Here is a 9715-nt window from a genome sequence, read left to right as displayed (position 1 = left end):
TTGCACGCTCATGTCCGTCAACTCTGTGATAGCTCCTGTTAGCAGTGTTCATACTGTGTTAACAAATGTTGCAAATGATTGATGTTGGGTAGTTTGTTTACGTTGTGGATATGAATATAGAATGGACTACTAAAAGCAACTCATCATGGTCACTCAATTGACGGTTTTCAGATAACGTTAGCAATCGTGAGACTAGCATTTCCCTCCTCAGGTTGCTAGCTGGCTAACGTCATGCATGCTACTGATTAACCTTAACTTTGGGATAGGTCAGTGATGCAGTCAAGTATTATTATCAGATTAGACAAGATTACTTTGTATGTTGCTGCATTTCAGGATATCTATAAAGGCGCATATCTTATTTATGCGGCATAAATAAGATATAGGTTTCATATTACAGTGTAATATGAAACCTATATCTTCAATATATAGATTTCCTACTTGCGCATTTATATCAAATTATGTACAGCATGTTTATATTGCCATTTGCCATTATGAAAATCTATACATGTAAAATATAGTTAGTAATTTTTAAATGTACCAGTGACTTACTTAATTTATTAGTCTTATAATGCAATTTTTAAGTAGGCCTACTGTAGATTCAAAATTGTATTTCTGTAAAATCCTGAATATTTTCTCTTGTATGCAGGGTCAATGCTTAAAATATGTTCAAGGAGGATCTCAAGGACAGGATGAACCATCAGTAGTAGTGCCATCCTGGACATCAACCACCAGCCATTGTAGACCCTGCAACAATCCCTAGCCAAGAAGAACAAGAACCATCAACCACCAGTTCAGGTACAGTTCCATACACAAGTACCACTGAGAGTCCTGTCACTGAGAGACTATCAGAAAGTGACACTGTGGAGACATGTGTGCCCCCTTCAACCGATCCTGCTCTTTGGCCAGCTCACATTGTAGATGCTGATCGTGTTGAAATTGTCTTGAGAGGTCCTTTTAATGTCAGCTCTGATTTTAATTTTCCAAAGGGGCCTGAGTATTTATTTGTAACAGTATTTTTAACCTCCTTTAACCTTATTTATTTGTTTAACTGTCATGTTTGTTGTTATTTAATTAAACAAATTCCACTGAGAAATTCAAAAGTATTAATGTTTTTTTTTTTTTTTTTTTTAGAGTGGCGGGGGCACCATAAAGCATTTGTGCTTAGGGCACCCAAATAGCTAACAACGGCCCTGCATAACAATTTCTTATTCCAAACAGATAATATCCTTCCCTAGATGTTACTGCATATCATCATATTTTTTTACCTGTTGGGCTCTTCTAGCATAGAAGGATTGACAGGATATGCCAGCAGTGGTCGGCAGGGGTGACAGTTTGTCTGCCATCTTTGATTCAGAGGAAATTTACTTGCAGTTGCACTAACTGAACACTGAATTGACCTCAATGGAGCATGGCAGCAGAGAGCACTCTAGAGGCTAATATACAGTTCCACCATAGAAACCAATGCATTAAAGAGATATGTACGTTTTAGTAGCTGTCCACTCCAGTGACCACTATGTGGGGCTGCTCGATTATGGCAAAATGATAATCACGATTATTTTCACTGAAATTGAGATCTCAATTATTTGGCGATATTTATTTAACAATAACAATGTATTGAATAATGGCTTTAAAGATTGTCAAAAATAATATAAAATAGTGTGCAAATACTGATTACAGTGCAAATGTTTGCAATATAAAAATAAATGAAAATGTAAACATCTATGTTTAGTGAACTTCAAAATACTGCACAATATTTGATCCACGTCTGACTCCATGAACCCATAATGTTTCCACCAATGTTCCCTCAAATTTTCATGTGTCTGAGCCATAGCTGGACTGGCAATTGGGCATACGGGCATTTGCCGGTGGGCGATGGTGATTTTCGTTTTATGGGCTGATGGGGTTTTCTTCGATTTTTTCCGTAGCGGTATAAACACTGAAAGGTGGTGGATTGGCCAGATGCTGGGAGATGTGTAAAAATAACTCCGTTGTTTGGTGGTGGCTATTGCGGATCTTCTACAGATTCAGTAACATTAGCAAGTGGTGGAGGCCAGCAGATGCAACTGCGCTGGCAGGTGGATGACAGAAAGGCAGGAGGAGCAGAGACCCGAGGCGTGAACTGAACTTCAGGTAAGAAGTTATGACCTGCAGTCTATCTGGGTCAGATATAAACCAAGTTTAGGTGGAGTTTATTTTCGTTATGCTGACTTTTTACAGTCAGTTACAATAACTCGTTTCTATACTGCTGGGCGAGGGTGCTATGATGTTATTGATGTTAAACTTGTGTTATCTTATTTATAAGGTTAGTTATTAGAGTTTCCAACTGTTAGAAAAATATTTTGCCCTGCCATGCTGTTTATTGATGTGGCAAATGAATGGTTTATGAAAATATATCTAAATCTGTCATCAGTAATCAGTAATGATCATGTCTCACCTCTAGTCTTCTCTGTCTTACTTTCAGGTTTTCACCATGTGTTGTAGATAGTTCAGGAGGTTAACTCGACCAAGCAGTCTACTTTGGGTACTGTTTAGAATACCAGAATAGGGAGGATGGTGTAGCTTTAAGTTTATTAGATTGATACATATATACCAACAAGACAGTGTGCGTCACTGTGACAACAGCGTTTGTTTTCATTCAAAGGCTTTATGGTTTTCCTATAATACCTGGTGGACGGTCTCTAGTCAAAATGCCGGGCGATTTTTTTTATCCCAGTCCAGCCTGGTCTGAGCGAACACACAAACTCCCTGAGCGGTCCCTTGGACCACTGTGAGTGACAGCAGGCGTGTGCACTGTGGTCACGCCAGCATCTAATCCATCAAGTTACATGGTTTATTAAAATAATCAAATTACAGCATTTACATTTATGTTAGACTACTTTTAATTAACTGCTTTAGCCCACTTACAATGAAAATGTAAAAATCCTGTTCATGATCTGTGTAGTATGTTAACACTATTGGAAGTAAAATAACTTGAACTCCAATTTTGAAAACACAACTTTCTTTCTTTCTTTTTTTTTTCATAAAGCTCTGACTTGTATTATGAGTATGAGTCTGTGGTCTGGGAGAGAGTCCTGTAACTCTCTGTCTGCCAAATACAGTATATAATGACCAATGTTGGGCAATTAATTATATAGTTACTACTTCAAAAAAAGTAACTCAGTTTGGCAAACAACAAAGTTTTTGCAGCTATTTTTTAACTACAGCCAATACATTTTTAAATAAACATTTCAAACTATTTACAGAACAATCAGCTGTTCTGCATCAAATTTGATGCCACACAAATTATTTGTGCCACTCCAAAAAAATCATTTCTGTCCACTATGAGATAAAGGAGAACAACAGCCTGATACCTGCAGGCCTGACAACAGGAGATGTATCACTCCTGTAACACCTGTAACATTCAGCAGCCGCCTCATTGTTCTGACACACCAACAAAACTATTGACTAGACTACACTAACTACACAAGATTTGCGCTAAGCGTCTCAAATCTCTCACATCTCAGAACACCGCCGTCACTCCTAAAACTTCCCCACGTTTCTTAACAACTAGATGCCATGTTGCCATATCATTTTTGATTGGTCGACACGGTGCACGACCAATAGGAAAGGGTGGGGGTTGGTTTTAGTTTTGGTTTTGCTCACAGGCGGAGGCGCTTTCGAGCGTTTTCCTTATAAAACGCCGTTTTACTGTTTCTTCCATAGTAAATATAAATAACGATAGTATTCAGGAAGAAAACCAAACATTGCAGATATTTTTTATCATAACTCTGGTTTCACGTGGCCTATCAACACAATTTAAAAAACTGGTATAAAGTCACACTTTTTCCGTCAATTGTTCCGTCTGTCCTGCTCACATCTCCAATGGTTGTACACGTTGTCATTAACGTGGCTTCACTCCACATCAGCCACGCCGCTTTGCTAGCTAAAACACCGGTGTCGGCAAATAAGGACCGTGTCATAGACTGTCAACAACGTTGATTGGCTGCGTATATCTGAATGTGAATCGCATTATTGGCTGGACTATAGGATAAGGTGGCATCGTTCTAATCAGTGTTGCCAACTTAGCGACTTTGTCGCTATATTTAGCGAGTTTTCAGACCCCCTAGCGACTTTTTTCTTAAAAAGTCGCTAAAAACGATGAAAGCACGTATCCTTTTACTCTCAACAAGCAGCGGGTGCTGTAACACAGTCAGTTCTTCTTTTACTCTTTACTCTTATGCTGTTTTGTGGATCACAAGGTTTAAAACTACTTATAAACACACACACACAAAGTAACTCCACCAGAGTGCCTATTTGGGTCACTTTTGCGGTCCAAGCCGGGTAAAGGAGCAGGGTTGGAATTGTGACATTAAAAAAAACAATAATTGCTAAAAGAAATTTAATTTGTAGTTCTAAATAAACTCTAAATGCATTTAGGACGTTTTACTCACTTTTTATGTCTCTTCCACGATGTTATTTCTCTCTCCAACAACATAGGTTACAATTATATTAGCATGACCAATTATGCAAATTAGGTGATGACGTCATTTAGCGACTTCTAGCGACTTTTAGGACAACCAATAGCGATTTTCCTTACTGAGGAGTTGGCAACACTGGTTCTAATCCCATACAGGAGCAGCCAGTCACTTACTGACTAACACTGCAAAACAGAATTGTTAAAGTTTTAATTTTAATTTCAATTCAGGTTAGATTTTTTTTGTGCACAACGCAAATTTTCTGTGCGCAGAGACCGTGCCAGCAGTGCGCAATTGCGCACGTGCGCATCTTAGAGGAACATTGGTTTCCACACCACTGAAGTCGTTTACCTCTCTTTTCAACCAACGGCATTCTTTCTTCAGCAGCCATTATCCTCTCCAAATAACTTCTGCTTCCCTCGGGTCCTCTTAATTGTTGTGACGCGTGTTCGAAACGCAGAGAGGTGCGCTCGATTTGCCACATGGAGCAGCGCGAGAGTAAAGCACGAGAGAGGTGCTAATAATCGGCTCAGTCATTTTAATGATCGTTGAAAACCCAGATCGTAATCGAGATTAAAATTCGATTAATTGAGCAGCCCTATCACTATGCATCAGAGGGTTAATTACATCAATGTGAATTTTGTGGTTTGTTTTGTTCGACAAAGTATCGAGTCAGGTGTTGTACTTGGTTTTCATAGGACAGCACAGAGTTCTGTGAAAAGTTTCTTTCTCACATGAGCTAGAGCTAAAGCAAAAACTTCAGGCCCATAAATGTTTTAAAAGTGAATAAATAATATTATACAATAGTCAGGATGAACTGTAGCACATAAACATTTGATGATAGACTTTAAATATTTGACTTTTATTTGACATGTATTAAATTGTTTATCCTATAGACCAGAAACACTTCATCATTTGAATGACAAACTAAGGAAAAATAAGAAAAGAAGTACTGTGTCAGACTAAAAGAGTTGACTTTAGACTTAACTTGCTGTCGTCTGATCTTCAAGCTTACTGTATACCCATAAAATTGGTATTTATGTTTTTAATTACATTTTTGAAAAAACAAAAACAAAAATAAATACATTTCCCTTAATGATATAAGCAGTAAATGACACTATAGACTCAGCTGATCTCACTTACTGGATATTGTATGTTTCTGTCATGATGAGTCATGCTCTGAGTGCGTGCACCGTGACGGCTCCACTCCGTCTGTTATTAAGAGTGCAAGCCTGGGAATGCTGGGCACCCGTGGCTGGAATAAGAGAGCTGCACACTGAAGTGGGAGATGGCAGATATAGGCTGGTGGTGAGGAAAGTCCAGGACTGCCAGTGTGTGTTCAGATACCTGTAAGTATATTGATTACTGCAGTGTGTGTTATTGATGGTAAGAGTTCTGGTGATGTTGATTATGAACACAACTGCATCTTGGATTTATTTAATCAGTGTTTTTGCGGTTATCTTATAAATGTGAAAGCATTGTGACATGTAAAGCATTTTGGATAAAGTCGCTGCTCTTTGGACGACCTCAATGCTGCGTGTGTATAATGTAATTAGCACCATAGTGCTGTGTGCACCAAAAATGATGTAAACTGTATAATTTATTTATTAATTAATGCATTATTATTATATCCACAGAGTACTCCACCCTTATTACACATCCCTGGCTAAACTGTTACTCTGTAGGCTATCTAATAAAATCGGATGTTGTCCCAGGATTTCCTGGAGCCACTCACCTAGCTTGGGAGTCACTGCACCTAGTGCTCCGATTACCACTGGGACCACTGTTACCTTCACCCTCCACATCTTGTTGAGCTCTTCTCTGAGCCCTTGGTACTTCTCAAGCTTCTCGTGTTGTTTCTTCCTGATGTTGCTGTCGTTTGGTATCGCTACGTCTATCACTACGGAAGTCTTTTCTGCTTCTCTACCCCCACTATGTCCGGTTGGCTAGCCACCACCGTTTTGTCCGTCTGTATCTGAAGTCTCGCGGGACCTTTGCTCAGCCATTATCGACCACCCTACGACTTCCAGGCCATACTCAGCACAGATGTTCTTGTATATTATGCCGGCCACTTGGTTATGGTGTTTCCTGCCTGCTAGCATCTTTCACCCAACCTTTACGTGCTGGATTTTCTCAGGGGTGTCTTTAAACAGCCTGCACCTGGGGTCTTGCCTGGTGTGATAGACCCCAGCCTCGATGGATCTGTGCTCAGAGCTTTTCTGTGTCTTCTCCACAACCCGGTTGTGCTGTTTGTCTTGCTTCGTTAGCGGGAATAAGTCTCTAAACTAGCGGGGCCTGTGGAAGCGCAGACCCAACACTTTCAATAGCATAAGATTTATTGCCAAGAAGAAGTGCGACAGCAAAGAACTGATTGCCCAAATAGAAGTTTCCTTACTTTTTCTATGAAGTTTATATGTTTGTAAAATAAAGTAAATCATCTGCTCTAAACACGTTTATATAGACTCAAGATTCCTTTTACAATTTTCTTGAAAATGTGTTTTTGGGGTGTTTTGCAAAACTGTAAGGTTCCTCAGTCACACACTTTTTCCTTCAGTTAAAAAACTTGCAGATCTGGCATATTGATCTATCTAAGGTTTGACAGCTTATCTCTGGACAGTCAGCTTAAAGAAGAATTTGCAAAGTTCATTGTATTTATTTAAGATAATTTTTGACACATAAATTATTTTTATAAGACATTTATCACAGACTACAGACTGACAGAACTACGAAATACCTTTTAGTTATCGTCCTTTTTAGTGGTCTGAAAAGTTCATATGAAAGCATAGGTTTATCTGTTTTAAAGACACAGATCATTTAAGACAATTACACAAGTAGATATTTCAAGAAGACAGTGTAAGCAAACATTTAGGGGCTGTGGTTTCACATGTTGCTCCTCCTATCATGCATTAGAGTCACCTTCCAGTAAGTTTCGGGTCACTTACCCAGTATATGTACTGGGACTGGCACCAATATGTTTGAGACACATAAAACCAGAAAACTGTCTCCTCTGTTTATTTCAGCAGACTTTCACAATGGATGCCATAAAATGTGGAGGATTCTCGAAGGTGAAAGACGCTGATGAGGAAATTCAGACAATCTGTGATGAGGTGAGCTTCTTCATAACATTCAGACAGACAGACACATCAACTCTGTGCTCTGCATTTTACGTTGTTTTACTTTTATTTTATGTTTATTTTGAAGCTTCCATGTTATGGAGGAGAAGCTGTACAGGGAGTGCAGAATTATTAGGCAAGTTGTATTTTTGAGGAATAATTTTATTATTGAACAACAACCATGTTCTCAATGAACCCAAAAAACTCATTAATATCAAAGCTGAATGTTTTTGGAAGTAGTTTTAGTTTGTTTTAGTTTTAGCTATTTTAGGGGATATCTGTGTGTGCAGGTGACTATTACTGTGCATAATTATTAGGCAACAACAAAAACAAATATATACCCATTTCAATTATTTATTTTACCAGTGAAACCAATATAACATCTCCACATTCACAAATATACATTTCTGACATTCAAAAACAAAACAAAAACAAATCAGCGACCAATATAGCCACCTTTCTTTGTAAGGACACTCAAAAGCCTGCCATCCATGGATTCTGTCAGTGTTTTGATCTGTTCACCATCAACATTGCGTGCAGCAGCAACCACAGCCTCCCAGACACTGTTCAGAGGTGTACTGTTTTCCCTCCTTGTAAATCTCACATTTGATGATGGACCACAGGTTCTCAATGGGGTTCAGATCAGGTGAACAAGGAGGCCATGTCGTCAGTAGTTTTCTTCTTTTATACCCTTTCTTGCCAGCCACCCTGTGGAGTACTTTGGACGCGTGTGATGGAGCATTGTCCTGCATGAAAATCATGTTTTCTTGAAGGATGCAGACTTCTTCCTGTACCACTGCTTGAAGAAGGTGTCTTCCAGAAACTGGCAGTAGGACTGGGAGTTGAGCTTGACTCCATCCTCAACCCGAAAAGGCCCCACAAGCTCATCTTTGATGATACCAGCCCAAACCAGTACTCCACCTCCACCTTGCTGGCGTCTGAGTCGGACTGGAGCTCTCTGCCCTTACCAATCCAGCCACGGGCCCATCCATCTGGCCCATCAAGACTCACTCTCATTTCATCAGTCCATAAAACCTTAGAAAAATCAGTCTTGAGATATTTCTTGGCCCAGTCTTGACGTTTCAGCTTGTGTGTCTTGTTCAGTGGTGGTCGTCTTTCAGCCTTTCTTACCTTGGCCATGTCTCTGAGTATTGCACACCTTGTGCTTTTGGGCACTCCAGTGATGTTGCAGCTCTGAAATATGGCCAAACTGGTGGCAAGTGGCATCTTGGCAGCTGCTGCGCTTGACTTTTCTCAGTTCATGGGCAGTTATTTTGCGCCTTGGTTTTCCACACGCTTCTTGCGACCCTGTTGACTATTTTGAATGAACGCTTGATTGTTCGATGATCTCGCTTCAGAAGCTTTGCAATTTTAAGACTGCTGCATCCCTCTGCAAGATATCTCACTATTTTTGACTTTTCTGAGCCTGTCAAGTCCTTCTTTTGACCCATTTTGCCAAAGGAAAGGAAGTTGCCTAATAATTATGCACACCTGATATAGGGTGTTGATGTCATTAGACCACACCCCTTCTCATTACAGAGATGCACATCACCTAATATGCTTAATTGGTAGTAGGCTTTCGAGCCTATACAGCTTGGAGTAAGACAACATACATGAAGAGGATGATGTGGACAAAATACTCATTTGCCTAATAATTCTGCACTCCCTGTAGTTACTGGTGTGGAAGACCATCATAACAAAGATCCCATCCAACCTTTTCAATGAATCACACTTTGTATTTCAGCTGCTCTCTGTTATAGGTTATAATCAATATATTAAAAATCTTTATTTCTAGACATATATAACTGACTTGAGTTCATCATTTGAAGCATTAAAAGTTGAATTCTGTAAAAACTCAATGATTGTGATCGTTGATTTCTTGCTAGTTATTAACTTTTACCATTGCATTTACCATCATTGCAGCTACTGATGATTTTTTTTTGATTTTCATATTTGCTTCATCTATAATAACTGTAAGGTTAACAGTACTCTTGTCTGAATTATCTCTGTGTGTATGTGTGTGTGAGGAAGACTCTAACAGAGTCCCAAAAGTCCAACACATGTTATCCTGTTTTAGGGACATAATTTGTGCAGCATATACAGAATCTAACCAGCAATTAAAGGATTATTCAGGCTACTAATCTCTCT

The 9715-nt window shown here is 39.2% G+C and overlaps 1 long non-coding RNA gene across 1 annotated transcript; it reads left to right on the top strand.

Annotated features, from left to right (window-relative positions):
• Nucleotides 1-5715: 5715 nt before the first annotated feature.
• On the top strand, nt 5716-7797 carry LOC120441861. The gene is made up of 3 exons (XR_005614322.1): nt 5716-5803; nt 7475-7561; nt 7656-7797. It is a non-coding gene; the product is annotated as an uncharacterized LOC120441861 (long non-coding RNA).
• The last annotated feature ends 1918 nt before the right edge of the window (nt 7798-9715 follow it).

Source organism: Oreochromis aureus, linkage group 9 (genome assembly GCF_013358895.1).
Source record: "Oreochromis aureus strain Israel breed Guangdong linkage group 9, ZZ_aureus, whole genome shotgun sequence".
Lineage (NCBI taxonomy): Eukaryota > Metazoa > Chordata > Actinopteri > Cichliformes > Cichlidae > Oreochromis > Oreochromis aureus.
Note: the sequence above shows the minus strand (reverse complement) of the source record. Positions and strands in the feature narration are given on the sequence as shown.